The 25,657-nt window shown below is 48.2% G+C and overlaps 2 long non-coding RNA genes across 4 annotated transcripts; one reads left to right on the top strand and one right to left on the bottom strand.

Annotated features, from left to right (window-relative positions):
- Positions 1–4,765: 4,765 nt before the first annotated feature.
- On the bottom strand, positions 4,766–12,719 carry LOC139075920 (uncharacterized). The gene is made up of 3 exons (XR_011526878.1): positions 12,602–12,719; positions 12,035–12,405; positions 4,766–7,380 (listed from the first exon to the last, which is right to left on the bottom strand). It is a non-coding gene; the product is annotated as an uncharacterized lncRNA (long non-coding RNA).
- Positions 12,334–21,594, top strand: LOC139075919 (uncharacterized). 3 transcript variants are annotated; one of them, XR_011526875.1, is made up of 5 exons: positions 12,334–12,462; positions 14,108–14,340; positions 18,251–18,332; positions 18,568–19,643; positions 21,358–21,594. It is a non-coding gene; the product is annotated as an uncharacterized lncRNA (long non-coding RNA). The 3 variants fall into 3 exon arrangements; XR_011526876.1 differs by having other exon boundaries at positions 18,103–18,332; XR_011526877.1 differs by lacking the exon at positions 18,251–18,332.
- Positions 21,595–25,657: the final 4,063 nt, after the last annotated feature.

Below are 25,657 nucleotides of genomic sequence, written 5' to 3'. Positions count from 1 at the left end.
TTTGTTTCCCCCACCCGGGCCTTCTCCCAGCATTTTCTCCCAACTCCATGAGGAGGTTTGGCATCTAAAGGAGGGTGGGGGTGGACTGTGGCAAGAGTGATGGGTCACCCTGGGGAGTAGGGAAAAATACCCTTCTCTTTACATCTCTAAATGCTTCCTCTACCTGATGGAAGGCTTGGAGAGAGCGCAGGTGGTCATGCAGCTTTAGGGTATAATACTGTCAGAATGAGATAGAAATTTTCCCTTTCCCAGTACACTGTCCATCAAAAATGCCCCATGAATTTCTTGGAGCCAAATGACATTCCTTAAAGACAGGAGCTTCTGGGGCTGGCCCAGTGGTGTAGTGGTCAAGTGCTCAAGTTTGGGTTCGCCGGTTCAGATCCTGGGTGGGGACATAGCACTGCTTGGCAAGCCATGCTATGGCAGGCGTCCCACATATAAAGTAGAGGAAGATGGGCACGGCTGTTAGCTCAGAGCTAGTCTTCCTCAGAAAAAAAGAGGAGGGCTGGCAGCAGATGTTAGCTCAGGGCTAATCTTCCTCAGAAAAAAAACAAAAATAAAAAATAAGACAGCAGCTGCTAAACAGAGCAGGAAAAAGGTCAAGGTAGAAAAGTGGGATTTGGAGGAAGAAAGCAAAATACAGCCACTACAGTTTTTAATTCAACTTAATTTTAAGTGATATTCAGCAAGTTGAATGACCCCATGAGACAGGGTGAAAGGGTGATATTTATTGCATGTCCTGCTTCCAATTCAGGTCTATTCTCTTTCAAAAACAGAGAGGCAGTGGGGCAGGAACCCCACAAGAGATTAAAGCCCCATGGTTGCACTTAAGGGCTGTGGCTGGCGAGAAAGGACTGCTCTAAATCCAGTCCAGGTGCGGACCCAGCAATTATTCTAGCCACTACTTTTCACCTCCAAGGTGAGCTGGCCCTGCAGGAAACGAGGACGAGTTGCCAAGTAGTAGCCTCTCAGTTGGCTGAAGCCACTTTACCCATTCCGGCCTGGAAAGGGAGAGAAGCTAGGGGCTGGGTCATTTTAATTTTGGTGGCACACCAAATACCGTGGAGTGGGCCTCTCTACCTGGCCAACTGATGCCAGGTTTTTAGCTCCAGCTGAGTTCCACCCTGCACAGATGAGTGTAGACATGAGCAAGGCTGGTTCCTGGCTTAGTATGGAGCCATGGGACACGGGTTTCTACAACCCCTTCAAGGATGGAGTGGTGAGAGTCAGTCATTCTACCTGCTTGGCATCCTTTCCACTTTCTTCTGGTAACAGCAGTGTGATTTTCCTGTGGGGAACCACTGCTTCTTCACTTTCAGTGCTTATGTCTTAGTTCTAGATGCTTCTTTTTCCCTCTCACCCCAACACTAGGAATAGACATAAGTCTGGCCCATTAAAATCGATCTTAGGAATTTTTCTGGAATGATCAGGAAGGAAAACTTCTCTTTGGGTGATGGTTGTTGAGACAATAGCTTGTGCAGCATTCAACCGTGGCCACGACGAGTCTGCAGAACAAACCCTCCCACAGCTCAGTGGCACACGAAGGCAAGCATTGATCATCACACTGACAGGCCTGCGGGCAAGCTGGCATGCTTCTGCTTCTGCCTCAGGTCTGTGGTCAGTGGGGCAGCTCTGCTCCAAATGTCTTTTGTTTCTCTGGATCTAGCAGGCCACCTGCAGGATATTCTCATGATGATTCCAGAAGCATGAGGGAAAGGCAAATGAAAACAGGTAATTCTTCTTAAGGGCTAGGCTTGGAACTGGCACATGTCATTTCCAATCATATTCTTTTGGCTGAAATTGGCCACATGGCCATGCTCAGCATCATGGAGTGGCAAACACACTCCACTTCTGGTGGGAAAAACTGCAAAGTCACTGGCAGAGTGCACGCATGCAGGAAAGATGAAGAAGTGGGAATATTCATGCGGTCAATCACATGGTGAAATCGGCCTTTGCTGGTGGCCGCTTGGCTGAGGGGACAAGTCTGCCTGAATGAAGCCAACAGAAAGGACAGCAAAGACAAAGAGATGGAGACGGAGACGTGATGATACTGTTGAAGTCCCTGAATCCTGCTCTGTCCTGATTTTTCAGTTACATAATTGCTTAAGTCCATTTCAATTGGGTTTCTGTCATTTCAACAAAAAGACACCTGACAGATCTGTATCAGCCAGAAAAGCGGGAAAGCCGAGTGTCAAGTCTAAGAGTGAAGTAGCAGAATTCAAAGGCAGGCAAGATAGAGCAAGTGGGTTCTGGAGACCGAGCCTAGAATGGTTGCCAGAGGACACTGGACATGGTGATGGAGCCTTTACAAGGTGCCCTTAGAAAGCCAATCAGTGTGAAGGGAGCATTGAAGGACACTGCCATTTGAACACTCTGCACCAAAGGAATACAAAGGCTCTTGTTTCTCCAGCATCTGGCAGAAACAGATGAAGAATACCGGAGCGGGACATCCTGATGTGATCCATATTGCCCACCCCCAAAGTAAGAACAATGTATGTGCTGGAAAAGTGCCATGAGGACTTTTAGGATCCTAAGTACTTGAAAAAGTCCTTGATCTTGTGATCTCAAAAAAGGAACCAAAGATCTCAGAAGAGTCAATGAGACTTTTTTTTTTCTTGACGGAGATTAGCCCTGAGCTAACCCCTGCCAATCCTCCTCTTTTTAGTGAGGAAGACTGGCCCTGAGCTAACATCGTGCCCATCTTCCTCCACTTTATATGTGGGACACCTACCACAGCATAGCTTGCCAAGCGGTGCCATGTCTGCACCTGGGATCCGAACCAGCGAACCCTGGGCCACCGAAGTGGAATCTGCACACTTAACCGCTGCGCCACCAGGCCGGCCCCAGTCAGTGAGACTTTTGGTCTCAGAGGAAGGGCCAGCAAAGACGCTAATATTTGAATAGCCTTAGCAATGACATTAACTGCAGCCATTACCATTTATTGAGAACAGGCCATGTACTAAGCATGGGGCTAAGGAACCAACATATATTAGACATGGAATGCTGTCAAGAAATCTGAGAGATCAGTATTTTATCACTATTTTGCAAATGAGAAAGATGAAGTTACAGAGGTCCCATGCCCCATCTGTCTAAGGTCCTTGGGCTGACCCTCCGTCCTGCCCCCAGAGCCCTTGCAATGACCCTTAGGCTGTGAGCCTCCCTAACTCCGCTTCTTTGTTCTTCCTGACCCCAGAGCCTGCAGGGACCTTTTAATTAGCACTTCCTTCCCTTGCTCTTTTTATAGCCTCCTGTTCTTTGAAATTGGGGCCCAACATCAGACTGGAGAGAAAAATATCCTCTCTGTACACACTTTCCTATAGTCTCATCATAGAGGGTCATGTGGTTTCCCCTGCCCGGCACCCAATCCCTCTTCTTCTGGCAAGAGCACCCAGGTTCCCTTTGGGGAATCACCTTCCCCCAACTCTCAGTCCAGGTGACTGAGGTGGGACTGGCCCCACCCAGCTGATCCTGTACCCCTGCTCCCCACTCCAGGGCTGGGCATCGGAGCCTTGGCTGCCAGTCCCTACGGTCCATGCCCTTAGAGAGGCACACAGCGTGACGCGACCAAGTCTGCTAGGTGTGTGACCTTGAGTCACCTACCTAGTCATTTCTGTGCCTCAGTCTTCCCATCTGTTTTCAGCAGTGTTTTTTGGGCTTGACTGACAATTCTGCTTATTTCCCCCCAAATCCCGCTTTTCGGGGTTTTTGCAGTTTTCGTCTCCACCACATCAGGGAGGCCAAGGTTCACAAAGGTAAATCAGGAACCTTCAGGCCTCAGTGGCTCTTCTGCAGTGAAAAGATCCTCTGGGATCCTGGGGTTGTGAGACCTGATTCCTGGGGAGAGAGACGCGGGGAGGGAGTCGGGGAGGGGCTGTTTTAGAATTACCACTCACATTTCTAAACATCTTCGCATCCATAAATGTTTCCAGTTCAGTGACAGCTGAGGCATTTGTTTTGATCGTGGGCTTCTCACTCACCAGCCAGTTATTTTGGTTAAAACAGAGCATTTGTTTTCTGAAAGGTGACAATTTGAGGAGGAGTTATTCTCATTTCCTAAGCCTTGCAGGTGTGGCCACCAAGGCATTCAGGCTGTTCCTCCCTGTTGGGGCCTTTGGACTCCTGCTTCCCTGAATCCAGATGCTCTCCCCTCCTTCTTCGCCTGGTTCACAGCTACAGAGACCTCAGCCTCAATGCTAATGTGTGATTCCTTTTCAGACACCCCAGACCCATGGACCCTCCTATTCTATGCCCTCCTGTTACTTGGTAATTTTCCTTCATCCCACATATGACACTGTCAATCAACCGATTATCTGTGTAATTCTCTGTTGAACCTCATCTTCCCACTGGACTCCAAGCTCCAGATGACAGGTACTGACTGGGACTGTTTGATTCTCCGTGGTCCCCAGGACCTAGCCTGAGGGATGGCATATGGTTGGTACTCAAAAATATGTGTTAAATTATGAGTTCGTCTTTTAATAATTAATTCAATACATTCATTCATCAGTGACAGAGACGTGGCCCTTCCTCATGGGAAATAAGATGAGTTTTTGAATTGGGGTGCCGACGGGGATGGCAGCAAGGATGCTACCTGGTCCATTTGAGGGGAGAACAAAAAGCATGACTTTGAGCATATTCCAACTTGTTGTGAAATCTGGGAAAGGAGATTGAAAGACATTCCAGTATTTTGTAAAAAATCCTCCACGTGCAAACAGAGACTATTGGGAAGCGATCTTGAACTTCAGACATGACTAATAGCCTGGAATGAATAAGACGCGTCAGTGATTTATTTGAAGTGAACAATATAATAATTAGAATTGTTTGATAAGCCAAATGGTAGGAATTCTACATTAGAATTAGATGGGACACTTACTCCATCACCATGAGGTTGCGCTCTTGATCGCAGATCCTTGGGTAGGTCTTGGCTGGTAGGGGAGCTGCTGTTTACATCTGAGTTTGCCAGAGACATTGGAATTTGCAAGAAGGAGCAACAATCATAGCAGCTGTAGGGAGGGAACATTGTGTTTGGGTGACACTAACCAATCAAACTAATAATCTTTCTGTTGTCCATGACTATCTCCCCTGCTAGACAAGGGGCCTCCTAAAGTCAGAAACTGGGCCTTGTTTTACCTTTCAATTTCTGTTATCTAGAATAAATGTCTTTGGATAAACAAATGAGTGATTTCAATTATTGCCATATGGCCTCTCTCCCTCAAGAAAACAAAGTTTAATCCAAATCCACAGATCAAGATAATTCTCACTCCATAAAATCTCCATTATCCAGAAACAACTATTTATTGAATAGTTACAACATACCAGGCCGCATCTCACACTCTGAGAGGCACACAGGGACTATGGCCTCAGAGAATTTAATTACCTGGCTAGGAAGTATCTAGTAAAAGCTCTTCTAGGTCCATGTAACACAAGCTTCACTCAGTTTAACTTATGTAAGGAAAAAGAAAGAAAGAAAGAAAAGAAAGAAAAATAGGTTGCGGAATCAAGAATAGGAAACAGAGTTCAGCCAGGTGCCATGGGCCCTAGAATTGAAAAACCGGGAATGGAGGTGACCTCACTGTCTCTCTTAGGCTTTTTTATTTGCTTACTTATCTTGCATGACCCAAGATGGCGGCCAGTTCCAACGCTCCATTATGACCTTGAGGGTCAAATGGTCACCCTGATTCATCATGGCTGGGGAAAGTGTAGGGATCACACGATTTGCTGCCCACTTACCCAGGCCATGTGCAGGTTGCCCCCAGAATGGGTGGCAAAAGAGATTGACGTTTCAAATATAGGCAAAAAGGATCCACCTACACGAAAAGATAACAGAAGAGGGAGCAAGCAGCAGACAGCATAGGAGTCCCAGGAAGAAAGCGGTAACTATAGATTTGGTCTGTGCAAAAGGAAATGCAAGGGGGAGAAGGTGGTCCCAAATTCCAAACATCGGTGATAATAAGGGGTTCCACTCCTTCCCTCCCATGAGTCCTGGCTGATTGTTCCCATAGCCAGAATGTCCCAGATGGTTTTGTTAACAAGCCCAAGCCCTCCAGCTACTTGGAGGTGCTATTTCAAGGAAGTCTCTTTAAACTGCCTCAATAGCATCGTTGGTCTCTGTGACCTTGGACCCTGACAAGAAGTGTCTTCCCTTTTGAGGTATTAGCTGCAGCATAAATCTGACACGGTTAGCTCCACAAATTAATAACAACACCTAATACCCATCTAGACCTCACTAAGTACCAGACGCCCTTCTGGGTCTTTATACAAATTAAGCCATTTAGTCTTCAGAGCATTTCCTTTAGGCTTCAAACATTCATTGAGCTCCTATGCTTATAGGGCAGTTTGCTAGAACCTATTAAGAGTCTTCTATCTGTTCTCCCCTAAATGTTTCTTCTTTTTTGTTTTAAAAGGCAAGTAAACATGTGGTAGTATGGGGTGGAGTTAAGAGTGTGAGCTTCAGAGTCAAGAAGTAAAGTTTGACCCTCATTTCGTCACTTATTGCTGAGAGACCGTGGCTAGGTCTCTATGCTTTCTGAGCCTCAGTTTTCTCATCTGTAAAATGGGGATAATAACAGTACTAATCTCATATAATATTCTGTGAGGATGAAGTGGAAAATGTACAGAAAGCCCTCCATGCAATTCTGTGTAGAATAAGCAAAATCAACATTAGCAATTAGCTTTTGCCAGTGAGAAATTCAAAGCGGTTACCGAATACCACGATGGATTCAGAAAAGAGAACGCAACTAAGGCTAGCTCAGAGGGGTGGGGCGGGAGAAAGAGAGGAGACACAAGTGGAAAATAGCTTTTCATCATAATCTGAAGGCGAATATAGATTAAGTCTGATATTCTCCACCTGCTGTTGCTTATTTTAAAAGAAAAACAAATGTGAGTCTTGTGCTCGTTGGATATTTAATTTACTGCTCTGCTCCTTCAGGCAGCTTTTTCCTTCAATATTTGTGGGGTGCCACCCCAACCAAGTTCTAGGACCACCTAAGGGTAGGGTAGAGGGAAGCGCAGAGACCAGAACACCGAAGACAGTGGTCCCCTCCTGATGCCTTCCCACTGCCTTGTTTCTCCTCTTAAACTTGAACGTGTAAAATGGATACAATCTAAGACCTTTCTAGCACGAATTCTGTGAATGTCGCATCCCAAAGGGAGTTTTTTCCCTTTTCTCTTAAAAATCAACAAATTATAGAATACAAAGTAAAGAAATTAGCCTCTACCGTACTAAAAAGTTATTTTCAATCATTTATCATACAAGGACAATGGGCATAAGTCAATTCTCTACTCCCCAGGGAGGAATGAGAGATGAAACACGTCCACGGTCCATGGGGTTTTTCAGTCTGGTCTCTGGTTGTCTTCAAGGGCAGGGGTCCAGGAAAAACCAGACTGTAAGGAATCAAGGAGAAAACAGACTGTGAGAAAAGCGCACAACAATGCTACTTATTTTCTGCGTGTACTTATGTATGAAGGAAAATGCAAAGTAATAGTTCTGGAATGACACAGCCCAAACTTGTAACCTCCAGTAAAGAAGGTCAGGATCATGATTAGGAGTGCTGGTCCGAGGGAACTTCAGCCTCATCTGTGAAGTATTACATTTTTCAAAGGAGAATTGATTCATGTCTTACTTGGGTAATTAAAATTTAATTGTTTAAATAGGAAACCTGGCTTAGAACATGCTTCTCCAGGGAACTGCAAGAAAGAGCAGCTTAGCTGGCTGATTTCCCTGAGGCTGGGTCAGGGTTCAGCCCCTGTGGTCCCAGAACTTAAGAGGTGGGTTTGCCAGCTTAATTATTAACTGAACTGAAAAACTGACTTTCTGGAGACTGAGCGCTAATTTTGACATTGATGTCAGCATGTAGATTTCTTTTTTTGAAGAAAGCATCTGGCTGTGTTTTCCAGACTATTGTTAAAGCAAAATTAGATGGGAAGACAAATGTGCATAAATGGCTATTTTGGGGGACTCCTGAGAAAATAAAAACATGAAATAAACAGAGCACTGAGAAAATTCGTTCGGCTGTGGATGTGTTGTAACTGCGTCCTCAACTCTTTCTTGGTGAATTTCATAGACACACCTCCTTCCTAATCCCTTTGCTACAATCCTCAGGAGCTGAGAGGTGAAAAATCATATAATCAACACTTAAACGTTGTCAATGGATCAGACATATAACAGAGAATGTACAGCCGCAATCTTCCTAAATCTCCGCGCTAACTGTAGGTCTCAACTTCCTCTACGATCTCCATCAAATCCAGTGCAAAGCCACAAATACTTATATAGTCTTCACACGTAAAGCACTTCGTACTTCTCTCTTCCCCAGCCTGCTAGGACTGGTATCAAATCCGTCCGCCGGCTGTGCCCATCTCCTCTGTTGGAAAAGATCCCCCAGCCTCTGTATGCTTTCCCCTAGGGAATTCTGAATAGCCCATACTTCACGGGAGATGCTAAACATCATACAATTGAAAGCTCCTTTTTCTTATTCTTTACCAGTAACTGTGGGGAATAAGAAAACTAAACTACAGGAATTAGGCAAGAGTTTGTTCTCCGACTATACTCGGCTCATGGAAATTCAGGATTTCTTTAAAGCCCAGGAGTCAAAAGGTCACCTCGGGATCACGGATGGTGCTGGGGGTAGAAGTCATCTACCAGCTAGAAGGGCAAGAAAGAGAGACCTGAGAGATCTAAGTTAAGAAATTGGAGGTTACCTGGAAATCATCACAGTCAACAGCTACAGAGGAGCCTCAGACTGTGCAGACACCATCTTAAGATCTTGTTTAATTCTCCTGACAACCCAATCATTATCCCCATTTTACAGAGGAGAAAACTGCAGGTTGGGGAGGTAAGGTCACATAATTAGTCGGTAGAGGAGCTGGTATTGTAACCCAAGGCAGCCTCATTCTAGTGTTTCCATGCCTAACGAACCAGTAGAAAGGTTGGATGGTGGGAAGGGTGGGGGTGGGGGGGGGGGGGTAAGGAGGACATGTGGATGGTTGGATTGAAAGAGACCAGAATGGAGAAATTCAAGTTTTGGAACCATCAGCAAACATCTTGTGCCCAAGCAGTGTTTGGAAGGAAAGGTAAATCTCAGTGGAGAGGTTCACAGAGAAATCGGGAATATAAACACAGCGAAACCAGCATGTGCATATACGCCAAAGGAAGGGATGTTGTCAGGGGCCTGATGGAAACAGATGGCACACTCCAGCCAGGACAATTGGAGGAAGGTTTATTTAGAGAGATGCAGTGTAGAGGAACATAAAGGCTGGTGCCATAACCCAGGGCCAGGAGCAGCAAAGGGGTCATGTCCCTAGATCTGAAGGGACAAGGGGTGGAAGGGTGCTGTTCCAAGAACCTGACAAAGAGGCATAGAGGAGGCAGCCTGAGAGGGGTGGAGACCTTAGTCTAGGGACATAGCCTGGCTGAGGTGACTGTGAAAGGAAATCCCTACCATTCCTTCTCTTCTCCCTCCCTCCAATCCCCTGTGGGCCTCCGCATTGGCTGAACCCAATGGAATGCCAAAGGGCGAGGGCACCCTGTGACACATGGTGCAAAGGAGGAGTCCAGGGGGAACCCAAGATGCCCAGCCTAAAAGATGAGGGAAGCACTGTTACCTACAGACAGGTGCAGAGGAGCGAGTAGAGAAGGGCTGACCGAGGGGTAGGAAGAGCTGAGGTTGCAGACTGGCTCTGATATAAAGGAGTAATAACTGAAGGTGAAAACCCACGCTCAGCCCTGGGGTGGGACCTGCCGTTTCCACAGTGGGTTGCCTTAGACCTGGGTGAAGCGCTTCCTGGCTGTGGCAGGTTCTTTGAGTTCTGAGGATGTTCACCTAATAGATACCATGTAGCACGGTGCCTTAGGGGTGTGTATTAACAGCTGCTTGGGTGTCTGGAATGCTGGAAATGGCTATTGGAGAAGGATACTCAACCATATGGGAGTTGGGAGAACACACAGAGGTGAGAAGAGTGGTGGAGAAGGAGTCAGACCCGGAGATCCGTCCACCCCTCCCTCAAAGGCACAATCGAGGAGGGATCCTCTTTGTTCATATCTGGACCTGCTCCCAAGGGATCCTGGGACCTTGGTGACAGAGTTAGGAATGAACCATGCTCAGAAAAAATGACTTAAGAAAAAAAAGGAGGAATATGTCAATCTGGCAGAGGATTCTCTATGTTCCTAGAGGGCTTTGATGTGGAGTGGAAGGAAGGGTTAGAAGTCAAAAAGCAACTCCTTACACTGGGCCATCTGTTGCAAGAACCACAGGTCTTGTTCAAGGAGCCGTGTATCAAATTAGGGCGCCCAGAGAACGCGAGTCTTCAGGATGGTGAGGAATGAAACATAGGATCTGCGAGCAGCTGAACACAGCCAAGCAGCCCTTGGAGAGCACACATGGTGCTCTGAGTGACAGAAGTTTCATGTCACAGTGGGTCAGGGCCAGAGGAGGGGATGGGCCAGCAGCCCAGAGCACGGGAACACTAAACATCACGGAAACAATACGGAAACAAGGTGCCCGTGAACTCAGGGTTCCTTACCCAGCTGGCTGGATGCAAATTGGTCCTAATGCTCTCAGAGTAAACCTATGGTGGAAACAAATGACAGCATCCACCAACGCAGACCCATCTGTAGGAAACTGTTGCCATCACCCTCTATGGGCTGCAAGATTCAACCACCAAATTTCGAGATTTACCAACTGACTAGTGATTCACGGCAAAGCTTAGTAGATAAACTTTTGGAACCAAGAAAGGCACGAGGTTGTGTTGTTTCCTGGAGACCAGTCATTTTATTATCTACATTTTTAAGTCTTTAAAAAACTTTCTAAGAAGTTATCTGGTTTATAAAATTGCAAGAGAAAATGAAAGAGATGGGCATAGAAAAGGAAGCAGGATTTCTTTAGTCAGTGAACGATGAAAGAAATTTGTTTTGAACATACACTGTATTAACAAGAACTTAAGTTTGTCCTTTCTCCCCACTAAATACATGTTGAAGAAATATTTTAAAATTCTGGCTTGACTGGGAGATTTGCCTTGGGGAAGTCTGAGAGTCTGGTCCTGCAAATTAGCAAAATTTGTTAAGTGCAGAACGTGGCTTTGCTTGTTGATTTTCCTCCCTCTTATGTTTCCTCGTGACAAACTCAAGTTCACTGAGCACCTGGTATACGCCAGGCTCTAAATGTTGAACATGGCTTGTTTTATTTAATACCCAAGGGGTTTTCAAAGCTACACAGACCTTGAGCTCAGACACGTTTCAGACATGCACTGTCCAACATGGCAGCCACCAGCCACGTGTGGCTATTTAAATTTAAATTTATTATAATTAAATAAAAATTAAAATTCGGTTCCTAAATTTTAAATTACCATGTATCAAGTGCTCAATAGCCAAATGTGGCTGGAGACTACCACACTGCCCAGTGTAGATATAGAGCTTTCCCATCACCGCAGAAAGCTCTGTTAGACAGCACAGTTCTGGACCTTCCAGAGCTCTTTCTACCTCCTGTGAAATCATTCTAGGCAGAAAAGCTGCCATAAATTGAGCACCTCCTCTGGATTCTAGGTCAGTGATATAAGACCATATCACACCATACATCTCAGCCCCTTTTATAGATGAAGAAACTCGAGCACAGAGAAGTTAAGTCATCTTTTCACCATCACACAGCAAGTGAATGGCAGAGCCATGGGAGTTTGACTTCAAAGGTTTTGCTCATTCAGGTGAGGCCAGCTTCCAAGGCATCTCCCCCAAGTGTGAATGAAAGCACCAGCAGGGACAAGAAAGAGCTGCTGGGGATCTTGGCCCTTCTGACAGAGAAGTGGCCACATGCCCAGGGGGTCAGACAGGCTAGGCGACTAAGCCCAGTTCCTCCACTGACTAGCTGAGAGACATGGGCCAAGTCAGTTATCCTCCCTGAGTACAGGTCAAGAGGGCATGCTCACAACATCCACCTTGCAGAGCTATTAGGAATAAATGAAGTGGTACACGCAAAGCACTTGGAACAGGATCTGGCACATTAGCTGTTTAGTAAATGTAGACATGATTACTATTTCCGGAGTGAATCACCTTCTTGAGTTGGAAACAGCAGCAAGATTCACCCAGGTCTCAGCAATGGTCATTTCCGAGTCTGGCTCGCCCCCTGCTGGTCAGTCCTGGATACAACACTCTGCCGGGTGCTCTTCCCTGAAGGGCGGGGCCCAATCCCAGAGGGTTCTCAGGCAACTCGGCTCTAAAACAGGAACGTCCCACCCGAGCACTGCGGGGAGGTTCTGTCACCTTGCAGCTCCACTTAGCGCTCAGGAGAAAATCAGAGCGTGCCAGCCCTGCTGCGATCTTCGTCGCTGCCTTAACTGCCAGGCGGATAGGAAAGAGGCACCTCTTCAGTCGCCCATGGCAATGTCCGGCCCGTGTTCCCAGGATCTTCTAGCTGAGGCCACCTGCAAGCACAGGGTCTTAACTCTCATGCTGATGTTACCTTCAAACTGATGCTGAATGTAAGTCCCAACCCCGTCCCCATTTCCTATCCATCTAAAAGTCCTGTTGATTTTTTTCCTCCTAAATATATTTAAAATCTATTCACACCCCTCCACCTTCCCTGTCACCACTCCAGTCTAAGCTGCCGTTGTTGCTCACCTGGACCACCGCATCAGCCTCCTAACTGCCCTGCTTGCGTCTTCTCCCTTCTCCCTCCAGTCCAGTCTCCACACGGCAGCTAGAGCGTGATCCTAGCTGCTGGAGTCACTGGAACACCCTGGGGAAATTTAACAAATGCCCAGGTGTCAACCCCAGACTAATGACATCAGAGTCTCCGGGGTGGGGGTGGGGGTTTCTCAACTCTCATGGCTCGTCAAAGCTCTGGAGGATTCTTTTGTGCAGCCGGGAGTGAGAACCACTGAGCTTCCAGTCGGGACCAGCAGCACCAGCATCACCTGCAGGGCTTGTCAGAACACAGAGGCTGCCCCCCACCCCCCCGCCCCCCAGAGTCTCTGATTCAGTAGGTCTGGGGTGGGGCCTGAGAATTCCATTTCTCACAAGTTCCCTGGTGATGCTGATGATGCTGGTCTGGGGACCACACTGTGAGAACCACTGTTGTAAAAACATAACTTGCACCACAAAACTCCATTTAAATGGCTTCTCCTTACGCTTAAACATATATTTTAAAAATTCGCCTTCTATACCCTGGGCTGCCGGGCAGGAGGTGGCCCCTCCTCTCTCATGGCCCTCACTCCCTCTGCTCCAGCCACACTGCCTCTCGTCTGCCTCTTGTCGACTTAGAGCCCTTTGCACCAGCTGCTGTCTGCCCAGATGGCTCCTCCTTTAGCTGTCTCTTTGTCTGGTTGCCTCCCAGTCCTGGGGGCTCATAGAAGTGTCACCTCAGGGAGGCCCTCCCTGACTGCCCCATTCCACATTAGCCTCACCTCCCCCTCACCCCTTATTCTCTACCTCAGCAACCTGTTTCTCTCCTTTATAGCACTCATCACAGTTTGCAATGATTTTATGCGTGTGTTCACTTATATGACATCCACCTGTCTGCCAGCCATGTGAGGGCAGGGACTTTGTCTTCTTGATCACTGCCCTCATGGTATGTCCATGGTAGGTACTCAAAAGTGGTTACTGAGTGAAGGATTGAATAGAAACACAGAATTAGAGAGTGTAAAGTTTCGTAGTAGTAACAACAGAAGCAGGAGCCATTTTTTCCCCCTGAGGGGTAACCCTGTGCTGGTCTTTTAACATTACATCTCTAATTCACACGACGACCTGGCAAGGCAAGTGGCATTATCTTCCATTTACAGATGTGGAAATGAAAACCCGGAGAGGTAGGCAGACTTGGCTGAGGTCACACAGCTAAAAGTGGCAGAGCTGGTGGGAATCCAGGCTGCCCGCATTCACATTGATCACAGGATGTGGACGGGACACAGGACTGAAGAAAAGAAGGGAGAGAAAGAGAGAGGGCGTGAGGGAGGTTGGAAGGGAGGAAGGAGGGGAGAGAGGAGAAAGGAAGGAAAGAGAGGGAGGGACAGGCAGCAAAGGCAGAGCCGGAAGCACTCTGCCCTCAGGGAATTTTTAACTCTAAACCCCTAGCCAAGGCAAAAAGAAAAAACTGAGCTGAAATCAAAGAACCCTTGCCCTACTTTCCAGCTCTCTGATTCCCTGAGTCTCTTCAGAAGAGAATGAACAAGCAAGAATTGGTGTCTCCACTTTTAAGATGTTTTGGCAGCTTGCCCAGAGCCTGTGGAAGAAAAGTGCAGTAGGAAATGAGGCAGGTAGGACCTGAACCCAGCCCCGCTGCCTGCACAGCCTGCTTGCTTCTGTACCCAACCTTAGGGAGCAGCGCCTCGACTTCCTTTCGTGGCCACCTGCCTCATGACTAGGTGAGTTATTGAAGTACTAGAGGCTGTAACAGATAACCACCTCCCTCCCCAAACTCAAAGGCTTAACATCATAAACGTTTATCAATCCAGTGAAGTGCAAAATCAGTGCTCCTGAGGGGGGCATAGGGCAGAGGAATGGGGGTCCTCCCGTTATGACTGGGGAAGGGGACAGAGCATGGAAGGTTTGATGCCAGGCCTGGAAGTGGTGCACATCATTGGCACCCATGTTCACTGCCCAGAACTCAGTCACTTAGCCATTCTTAGCTGCAAGGGAAGCTGGGAAGTAGAGCCTCACTGTCAAGCTTAGCCAACAGCCAGCCAGTCTGCCTCATTCCCTGAGCTCCGTGATAAGCTCCCCACCCTGGCACCTCTCTCTGATGACAGAGTTTCCACAGTTGCAGAGAAGGCTGGGAATGTAGCCGCCCTGAGGAGAGGACCACCTTGGGCTTAAGTTCATGTCACAGAGGAAATGACAGGTCTCCAGTGTTGCCCTGAGAGGAGGCTGGAGGTTTGGGGAAGGACAAAGGAAGGAAGAGGAGGCTGGATGCCCAATGTGCTCAAGTCCAGTCTTGGCTGAAAAAGGATGACACCCTTTCTACCATTTTGGTGTGGTTTACAGAGTCTACCCTGACTTCAATGCTAGACTTTTCAAAATTTCACTAACTAAGGAAACATTTATTGAGTATCTACTGTTTTGCAGACATAGTCCTAGGCCTTTGGGATCCCAATAAAGGAAGACTATGATGTAAGCCCTGTTCTTTATCTGGTTAAGATTTTGAAAAACTGTGATAAAAGTTTCACACAAATAATATTCAAGATTAATGACATAAATGATCTCATTTAATCTTCACAATAATCCTATGAGGAAAGTACTGCTATTATCTCCGTTTTACAGAGAAGGAAACTGAGACGTATAGGGATGAAATAATTGTCCCAAATCCCACCACTCTTAAGAGGCAGGAATGTGTCTTAACTACATTATGCTGACCCTCTAGTTAAATCACAGTACTGTATGCACGTTGACATCAACACAGGCATAATCCAGTTGGCTTCAGAAAACAGAACAAGGTTTGGAGTTCTAAACAGTCTCTGAATCCAAGGACAGGTCAAAACTGAGCTCCAGTAATTCCAAGATGACCTTGGAGCGAAGTGAGCTGTGTGACCCTGGAGGAGACACTTTCCCTTTCTGTTCTTCAGCTTCCCCTCTGTAAAAGGAGGGAGCTGGCTTAGGCGACTCTTAAATTCCCTTGTTCCTGTACAAGCAGCGTGGCTGGTGGGAAAGGCAGAAGTTGTCCTCAGCCAGATTCAGGCTCTTCCTGCCTGAGCCTTTGTCTTCCCATTTGTGAAAACGGAATTGGGTCTGATCTGCTAATTTTTCTCTCCCTAGCATCTGGCACAGGGAGGATAATAGGAGCTGAGTAAATCCTGGTCACCCCCTTCAGCTTGCACCTGGTTGCAGGTGGCAGGAATCGTGGGAGCAGAAGGGAGATGGCTAAGCTGCACGCTGCTTCTGAGGGCGCAGGGTCTCTGAACCTCCATCTGGGGGAACCTGGGGCATCTGGGGAGCAGCTGAGAACGGAGGGTAACATGGCACAGAGCCTCGCCCGACCTGTCTTCCCCACACCCCACACCCTCTCCATCAAGTGCAGGGCAGGCTCCAGCCCCTGTGAATGTGGATTCGCACCAATATCTCGGAATCCCCAACAGATGGGTTCTGGACTTCGGGGGGGCAGGGTTCAGAGATGTGAGTATTAGATGTCCCCGCAGGCCTGCCCAGCCGGCCTTATTTCTTACGAAGACTTTGGGATGCTCCCAGGAGGCGTGCTGCCTGGCAGATATTGAATAAGGCAGGAGGCGCATGGAAGAAAGGCAGCTTCTTGGAACAGTTGCCTGGTTACACGGTGGTCTGGGCCACGTGGTCTCCTCCCCTGGAGGCCCCCGGGTGAGCCTGCTGGGGAGGGGAGCAGAGGGGTGGCCAGGCCCTAGACGCAGTGCCTTCCTTCTGCCACCCCCAACCACCCACAGTCCTGGCTAGGACAAGTGGACAGCTGCCTGTGTGGGAAGCCGGGTTCCCCGCTGACCAGCTGTAGGATTTGGGCAAGTTAATGCAGCCTATCTGTGCCTTCCCTCCCTCGCCTTTAAAATGAGTCTAATAATAGTACACACCTCACTGGGTTCCTGCATGGCTTCAAAACAGATAATATAGGCAAAGGGCTGAGCCCGGGGCCTGGAACACAGCAGGCTGACCACCAAAAAGCCAGTGCTGCTCAGGAAGAGCTGGAAGCTGATGGAAGGAGCAATCAGAAGTCCCGAGTCAGGACTGGCTACCTAACCTGAGGGCCCAGTGCACAACGAAAGTGCAGGGCCCCTTGTTCAAACAGCAGGAAAAAGGTGCTGGTTAAGGTCCTGCAGTATAAAGCTTTCTTCCTTTTGCAGTCTCTCTCGACGACCTGCCGCGGTGGGGTTCGCTATCTAATGCCATGGTCCCTTAGGCGTGGGGAGAGCACAGACCTTACAGGCACCCAGGATCCTGGCCTGCAACATGGCATGTGCGTGCATTGCCTATCAGCTGCCAGGTGCCTGGGGGAGCAGGAAAGTGGAGCCCGGCATTCCGCTTTCCCAAAGGCCCTTCCCCCCAACCGTGGTGGACAGGCAACCCCAAATATTGCAACCGCCAAACCACGACAAACTAGGGATCTGAATCGGGGTAGGGGCCAGGCCCACCCCTGCCAAGCTGTCTTCTGAACGCACCCTCATGCCGTCAACCTAGGGCAGCAGGGCAGCAATTGTGCCCAACCCCGAGACGCTGTGGGGTGTGCGTGCCAACCCTTCCCGGGCCCAGGTCCCTGATGGTGGCAGAGAGGAAGCTGGGGCAGGGGGATCAGGGAGGGGCAGACAGGGCCAGGCCTGGGACACCAGGGGGTTGGGAAGCTGGTGGCCAAGAATCCACCTGGAGAGGCAGAGGGAGGAGAGACTTCATGAGAACTGGGGCTCCCTACCCTCACGCCTACTCTGTTGTCCCACCAGACTTCATTTACAAAACACATACTTAAAGATAAAATCATTAAGAATTTCAAGACACGACAGTAGAGCATTAAATCCTAAGTGCAGGTCCTGTGTGACTGCACTGGTTGCTCCCCAGGATGGAGACCCTGTCCTGAGTCCTTATCCTGGCTGTCACTAACTCCCTCTCTCTGGGCCTCAGTTTCTCCCCTAAATGAGGGGGCAGGGTTTTTATTTGCTCTTCCAGCTTCTGTATTTTACGACTTCTGTCCCACTCACACGCTGTGTGGCCACGGGCAAGTCCTTTCTCCTCCTTAGGCATCAGTTTTCCCATCTGTACAGTGGGGATTCGGAGATCCTGAAGCACCCTTCCAGGGTTAGTGCTGGAAGAAGTGCCTCTTCCCATCCCCTCCCTTGCGTGAGACTTTTCCTTGAGTGGAAGGGGAGGTAAATTCACGAAGCAGGAGTGGGGTGTGGGGTTTGCCACGACATTCCTGGTCTCCTCCTTCTGGTCACACTGGTGAACTTGGGGATGGCAAGGGGAGAAAGGAGGGAAGCACAATCAGCCTGTGTTACGGACTGAATGTTTGTGTCCCCCCAAAGTCGTGTTGGAGCCCTCACCCCCAGTGCGAGGGTGTTTGGGGGGGATGGTAATTAGTTTATACAGGTCATGAGGGTGGGGCCCTCGTGGTGAGATTAGTGCCCTTGTAAGAAGAGTAGGGACACCGGATCTTCCTCTCTCCCCATGTGAGGGTGCAGGGAGAGAGCGACCATCTGCAAGCCAGAAACAGGGCCCCCCCGGAACAGAACCTGCTGCGCCTTGATCTCAGGCTCTCCAGCCCTCAGAACCGTGAGAAATAGTGTCTGTCGTTTAAGCCATCCCGTCTCTGATATTCTGTCACGGCAGCCGAGCTGACTTACACGGCCTGTAAAGAAGGCTCACAGACTAATGGAGCAGAACAGCAAAGATGGACAGATCATCAGAGAAGGTGAGAAAGCAGGGAGCCCTGGGCAATTCGTTCATTTACTCCCTCCCTGCAGCAGCTTCCACACTGGCTCCCTTTTAATCCATTCTCCACACAACAGCCAAGGGAGCCGCTTATATGACAAACAGAACCAGGTCCCTCCCTCCTGAAAACCTCCATCCGCTAGGATTACGTTCATCCGTGACAGAAACCCCTCTAACGGTGTCTTAAATCAGACAGACGTTTCCCTCTCTCACAGAAGCATCTGGCGCTGGGCATCCAAGACTGGCCGGCAGGGCAATGGTGTCGGAATCCAGGCTCCACGCGTCTAGCTTGCGGCGCCTCCATCCCTGGCCTCCATTTCCAAGGTCACTTCAAAGTCCAAGATGCTTCTGGGGCTCCCGCCATGCAATCGACATCCCACACAGCAGCAAGGGTGCGGGCACTCCCTGCTTTCGAGGACACTTCTCGGAAGTTGCATAAAGCACCTCCGCTTGCATCCTAGTGACTGGAGCCTGAGTCACCTCACCACACCTACATCGGAGGCTGGGGAAGTAGCCCCTACTCCAGGCAGCCATGTGCTCGGCTCAGCGGTGTGTGTTTTATTAACGACAAACGGGGGAGATGGAGGCTTGAATCAACTGTTGGTCCCTCCCACACCATCCTTCCAGAGCTCTTCCTGCACTTGCAGTAAAACCTATACCCTTTACTGTGCCCTACACAGCCCGGCCCGCGTTCCTCCCCGTCTCACCTCCCTCACCATCCTCCCCGCCCGCTGGCCTCCTTTGGGTCTCTCAAAGGCCTAGGCTCCTTCCCCACAGGGATATCCGCCTATTCTGGTCCCCCGCCCGGAACGCCCCACCCACTCCACGCCGCTGGCTCCTCCTCCTTGAGGTCTCCGCTTTCCCATCACCTCCGCAGAGGGGCCTCCCGACCATGCCATCTCACCCAGTTCTCCTCCTCATTCTTCCCGGACTCCTTTCTGTTTCTTTAGAGCATGAGCGACACATTGAAAGTATTTTAGTGAATTATCTGATAAAAAGCAAAACCATGAATGTCTGCACCAAATGCCTGCCTTTTGGGTTGACCGCCCACTAGGAAGGCAGCTGGGTGAGGAGAGGGTTGTGCCTGCTCACGGCTGTGTCCCACCGTCTACCGGGAACTTCAACATTGCGAACATATCCAGTTGTCTTCTCAGCTGCAGAGGCCAAGAGGTGAGACTCGGGCTGCGTCTGCTGGAGAGGGACAAAGACTCGGGCGGGGAGGTCAGCGGAGACCGGGATGAAGGAGTCCAGTAAAATCCTAGTAACAGCCCCGCGGCAGCCAGGAATACGGGTACGGTCCTTTTTAGCCTTGTTTTTGGCTCCATCCTGTGTCTCCACCCTTGTGTTAACATCTTCTTTTGTCCTGCTTTTAATGTGGCCTATTGTTTATTCCTTACCCTTATAAGTGGCTTTACATCCTTTCTGGAAGAGGATGCGTATAAACAAACAAAGACACGATAACATGTATAAGGTATTTGGGTGCGTTCAGTCGCAGTGAATAGCAACCTACTCTAACCAGGGCCGTCCTCTCCTCTGAGCCGCACAGCCCAGCCAGCATCCGCTCTCCACTTGCCGTCTCCTCTTGGGGGTCCAAAAGGGCTTCAACCGGATGTGTCCAGAAAGCAACTCATGGTCTCCCTCACACTGGTCTTCCCCTAGTCCTGACAAATCAGGTGTCTAAGATGGAAGTCTAAGCACTAACCTTGAGAGGCAGTACAACACAGTGGTTAGAGCAGGATTTCTCAGCCCCGGCACTATGGGACATTTGGGGCCAGATAATCCTTTGGGGGCTATCCTATGATTGTAGGAAGTTTACCAGCATCCCTCACATCTACTCCTTAGATGACAGTAGTACCCCCCACACCTGAGTTGTAACAACCAAAAATGCCTCCAGATATTGCCAAATGTCCCCTAGGGCAAAATCATCCCCTGTCAAGGACCGCTGGTTTAGAGCAAGGACTTAAACCTCAGATTCTGTGGGTTCAAATTTCAACTCTGCTGTGCAATGTGAGGCAAGTTATTTAACCTCTCTGTGCCTCAAATTCCTCTTCTATAAAGTGAGGAAAACTACAGTCCGTCCTACACTGGTTACAGATATTAATCTGTACACTGTAATATCTGTAAGGCACTTGGAATGGTCCCTGGCACATAGAAGGGTATCTTAGCCATTATTCTTACTTTTGAAATTACTCCTCATTCCTCCATCTAATCCATCATCATTTCTGGATAATTTTACTTTATAAATATCTCTAAAATCCAGTCCCCTTCCTCCCACATTGCCCTTGCCCAAACCACCAGCATCTCTTGCCTCTCGTTAAGGCTTCCTACCATTCACCCTCTACAGAGGAACCAGGTTGATCTGTTTAAACCCTTCAATGGTTAAAACCAGTCGTAGAGTCCCACTGTTTTTAGGAAAAAGCCCCCCACCAATGGCCTTGGGATTATAGAATTACCCCATCCATCTCTAGAGGCTCGTCTCCTAACTTCATCTCTCTTGTTTGAGAATTTCAGCCACAATGGTTTTTCTCTCCATTCCTTAAAAATGTCATTTTTCTCTTCTACCCCAAGTGTTCCAAACCCTTCAAGTGTTCCACATCCTCTGCCTGCAGTCTCAAATGAAGCTGTCTTCAAAGCAGTGATCGTGGCATTTTTCAAAATAAAGACAGGCCACTTCTTGGGAAGACTAGAAAGAGTTGAAGTGATTGAGCCAGAAAGGACTGCCTTGTTCAGTGGGGCAGTGTGTGCACTGCACAAACACTCAGGCAAGGGGTAGAGTAGAGATCGTAATTCATCTCAAGCTCCACTCACCACACCAAACCCTGATGCAGAGCCACTGCTCTCCAAGCTGTTTGTTTGTGGAGCTATGTTCTCTGAAAGGAGATGTCTTTTGCTAACTTGCAATGAAGATGCCACATAGGCTAGTGACAGCCCTACAGTCAGAGCATACAGCAGGTGGATAATAGTGGAGCTACATTAAAAAAATGTACTTTTCTTATCTGTTGTAGTGACATTAAGCTGCCAAAGACAAGGGAAGAAACCGAATATGCCCCTGCCTGCCTCTGCTGCTCCTCCTTCTTTCTATATCTAGAAAGTGAGCTGTTCCACATCCTGGTACTCGTTCAGAGCTGAGGTCAACTTGGGAAAAACTGTCCCTTACTTTGTGCATCAAGCAATTGGACAACTTTCAAGTTGTGGATTGATGCAATTAGCACTTTCCATAATTAAAGTCATAGTAAAATGTCTTCTGGGAATTCAATATCTTTTTTTTAATTAACTATTCTTATTAACCTCATTCATCTGTCTCATAAAAAATGTAAACCAAGCCTAGCCATACGAAACACACGTCCTCACAAAAATAATTAGCACCAAATATTTAGCCTCACAGTTAAAACATCAGAGCCAGAAGGGACCTCAAAGATCACCTATCTAGAACAAACCTTCAGCTTGGTGCTGAGGAACCTGGGGCTCAGAGATTGGAAGCGACATGTCGTGGATCACTCAGCTCAGAGGTGTCACTGCCAGAGGATCCCCAGGTCTCCCGTCTGCCACACTAGTGCTTCCATAGCCACAGCAGAAAAGGAAGAGAAAAAAGAAAAATGAATCCCCACTCTCTTACCAGGTAGTAAGTACAAGGAAGTGAAAGCCACATTTCTAACTACTGGGTTTGTGCACATAGCGTGCTTTTTTTCAGAGCGCTGGTTGGCAACTCTATGTGTTGCATCTAATTACAATCAATTAAGGGATCGCTGTGGTGGTTTTTCAGATGCAACCCCTTTTGAGGGTGTCACTCTCTTAGGAAACCCAGGGCCTGGGCTGCCGAGGCGCAGGCAAAGATGCATTTCATTGTTTTCATGTTGTTTAACAGGATGAGGTCTCTGGGACCACCACACTTTTAGCATCCTGAGTCTGCACGTTTAGATTTGCAGAATATAAAATAAAATGAGTGCTTTCCAAAAAGCACCAGAAAGTTCCAAGAATATTCTCCCCTGTATATTGAAATGGGGTCCATTTTGAAAATCCGTTTACACCCGTTTTGAACTCCGTGGTGCAGAAGTCAGCACTGAATACGTGCCCGTGTGGTGTCTGGTGGGTGTTATTGTGGAGGTGGTGTTGCAGTGCACAGCTGGGTGCTGCAATTGGGCAGCCCTGGGTGTAAATCCAGGCCTTACCACCTGCCAACTGTCCCCCTGTGCAAGTCACTTCACTACTCTGAGCCACAGTTTCCACCACCGTAAATGGAAACACAGCCACTTCCAGCATTGGTAGGATTCAATAACATACAGAGAGGAGAACAGCATGCGTGCACCCAGGAGAGCTGAGTCCTTTTCATCCAGTTTCCTTAACAAGGCTATGAGGTCGTCATACTTTGCCTGTTATCTTCACTTCGGCGTCTGCACTGCCAGGCACGGGGCCTCGTATGATAGCCTGTGCTCCATAAATATTTGTTGAATTAATTAATAGATATGTGACTGTGGGAATTGGTTACATCCTCTCCTGTGTCTGCAACACTAGCCAAGAGTAGTGGGGTGAATGGTGTCCCCACGCCCCCCAAAATATAGGTCCACATCCTAACCCCCAGAACCTGTGAATGTGACTTTATTTGGAAAAGGGATGTTGGCAGATGTAATTAATTTAGGGATCTCGTATGAGGTCTTCCTGGATTATCTGGGTGGGACCTTGTTTTCATCCATTCAGGCCACTAAAACAAAAACGCCCTAGACTAGGTGGCTTATAAACAACAAACATTTATTTCTTGAAGTTCTGGAGGCTGGGAAGTCCAAGATCAAGGTGGCAACAGATTGGTGGCTGGTGAGAATTCACTTCCTGGTTCATAGACGGCCATCTTCTTGCTGTGCCCTCACATGGTGGAAGGGGTGAGGGAACTCTCTGGGTCTCTTTTATAAGGACACTAACTCAATTCCTGAGGGCTACACTCTCATGACCCAGTCACCTCCCAAAGGCCTCATCTCCAAATGCCATCATATTGGGGATTAGGTTTCAACATATGAATTTGGTGGGGGGGACAAACATTCAGTCTAGCACAGACCAAAATCCAAGAACAAGTGTCCTTATGAAAGACAAAAGACAAGACACAGAAACAGAGCAGAAGGTCATGTGACGATGGAGGCAGAGATTGGAGTGATGTGGCCGCAAGGATTGCCAACAGCCGCCAGAAGCTAGAAGACAAAAGGGAAAGATTCTCCCTGGAGCCTCCAAGAGGGAGTGTGGCCCTGCTGACACCTTGATTTCTGACTTTTGGTTTCCACAACCGTGAGAGAATAAATTTCTGTTGTTTGAAGCCACCCAGTTTAAGGTAATCTGTTAGGACAGCCCCAGGAAACGAATACACCAGCACGTGGGAGGCAACTCAATAAACACTGGAAGAAGGAACATGAAAAGATTTATTTTTTCCTGCTTTTTCTCCCCAAATCCTGCCAGTACGTAGTTGTATATTTCACTTGTGCATCCTTCTAGTTGTGGCATGTGGGATGCCACCTCAACATGGCCTGACAAGAGGTGCCATGTCCACACCCAGGATCCAAAGCAGCAAAACCCCCAGTCACCGAAGTGGAGCCTGCAAATTTAACCACTGGGCAATGGGGCTGGCCCCTGAAAAGATTCTGACTCTTTTTTTTTTTTTGAGGACCACTAGCCCTGAGCTAACATCTGCCGCCAATCCTCCTCTTTTTTGCCGAGGAAGACTGGCCCTGAGCTAACATCCGTGCCCATCTTCCTCTACTTTATATGTGGGACACTTACCACAGCATGGCTTTTGCCAAGCGTTGCCATGTCCATACCAGGGATCCGAACCAGGGAACCCTGGGCGGCCGGAAGCAGAAAGTGTGAACTTAACTGCTGTGCCACTGGGCCGGCCCCCCGACGCATGTTTTGACGTCAGATCCTTGGACTCTACTATATACCCAAAGCATTTCATCCAATTTGGGTGAATTATGAACCGGAAATTTGGGTAGGAGTACATGAACCTCTGAAGTTCCATTGCAGAAGGAACAAGAAACCCTAAGCAGCCACCCAGATGACACTCCTTCCTTTTTCTCAAAGACTATACTACTTTCTCCACCCCCACCGCACACCCATGGCAGACAGTGCTTCTAGATAATACTACTTTTTGCTACGAGTCGGAGACGCCCTTAGACATCCAGTGGAGGTGCCAAAGAGCAGCCGGGCATTCAGCCTGGAGCTTAGAGGGGATAAGAGTTGGCACCCAGAACAGCTCCAGCCACCAACCTGAGCTCAGGGTCATGTGTCCTCCTGCTTGACATGCCTCGAGTGGGACTCCTGAGTCCCCCAGCCCCAACGCCCTGCTACTTCACCAGTCTTCATCTCGGAAACCAGTCTCTTCATTCTACCAGTTACTCTGTCTCCTCTATTCCTCTCTTGGGCTCACAGCCTTCATCCACTCACATTGGTGTTATCTTGAAAATATGCTTAGAATCCAGTCACTTGGCACAATTTCCATTGGGACCCTAGATTACTGTGCTTTCTAGACTGGACTATTTCAAGAGCTTCTTCCTAACTGGTTTTTCTGCTTTTACACCATCTCACTACATTCTATTCTCCAACTGGCAGCCAGAGAATGTTTTTAAAAATCTAAATCAAGTCAAATGGATTCCTAGCTCATTCAGAATGGAATTTAGGATCCTTATCCTGGTCCGTAAAGCAATGTTTGAACTCTCTCCATCTTCCCATCCCACCCTTTCCCCCCCGATTTCATCTCTTTCCACTCTCCCTTCACTCACACAGCTTGAACCTCCTGGCCTCCTTGGTATTCCTGCAAAATGCCAAGCATATTCCTACCTCAGGGCCTTTGCACCTACTATTCGCTCTATCTGTCAGATATATGCATGGCTTTGTCCCTTCCATTATTCACTCTCTGATCCTGTGTCACCTCTTCAGAGAGGCCATCTCTGACCATCCTATAAAACAGCATGGCTCCCATCACTTTCTAACTCTTCTACTCCACTTAATTTTTCTTCTTTTCATATTGCACATCTTGATAGTAAATGACCTTGGACATTGTGCATAAAAATTCCACACTCCGCTGCGAGAGACCCATAATTTAATCAGAAATCTGTAAGAGTTGTGTGGCCCTGAGATTATTGGGGGGGAAGGCAGATTCTGGTCAAATTCATGTGTCTTTCAGACCTAGGAATAGATGGATTTATCTGGGGAGGGAAAGAAATGCAAAATGCAACAGTGTGGCCATCGGGGTGATGACTCATGAATTATATGTGAATCTAAGAGACGTGGTGAAGCCACCACCTTCTTCAGGCAACTCTGGGAAAG

This window comes from Equus przewalskii, chromosome 15, assembly GCF_037783145.1.
Source record: "Equus przewalskii isolate Varuska chromosome 15, EquPr2, whole genome shotgun sequence".
Taxonomy (NCBI): Eukaryota; Metazoa; Chordata; class Mammalia; order Perissodactyla; family Equidae; genus Equus; species Equus przewalskii.
This window is presented reverse-complemented; position numbering and strand designations above follow the sequence as displayed.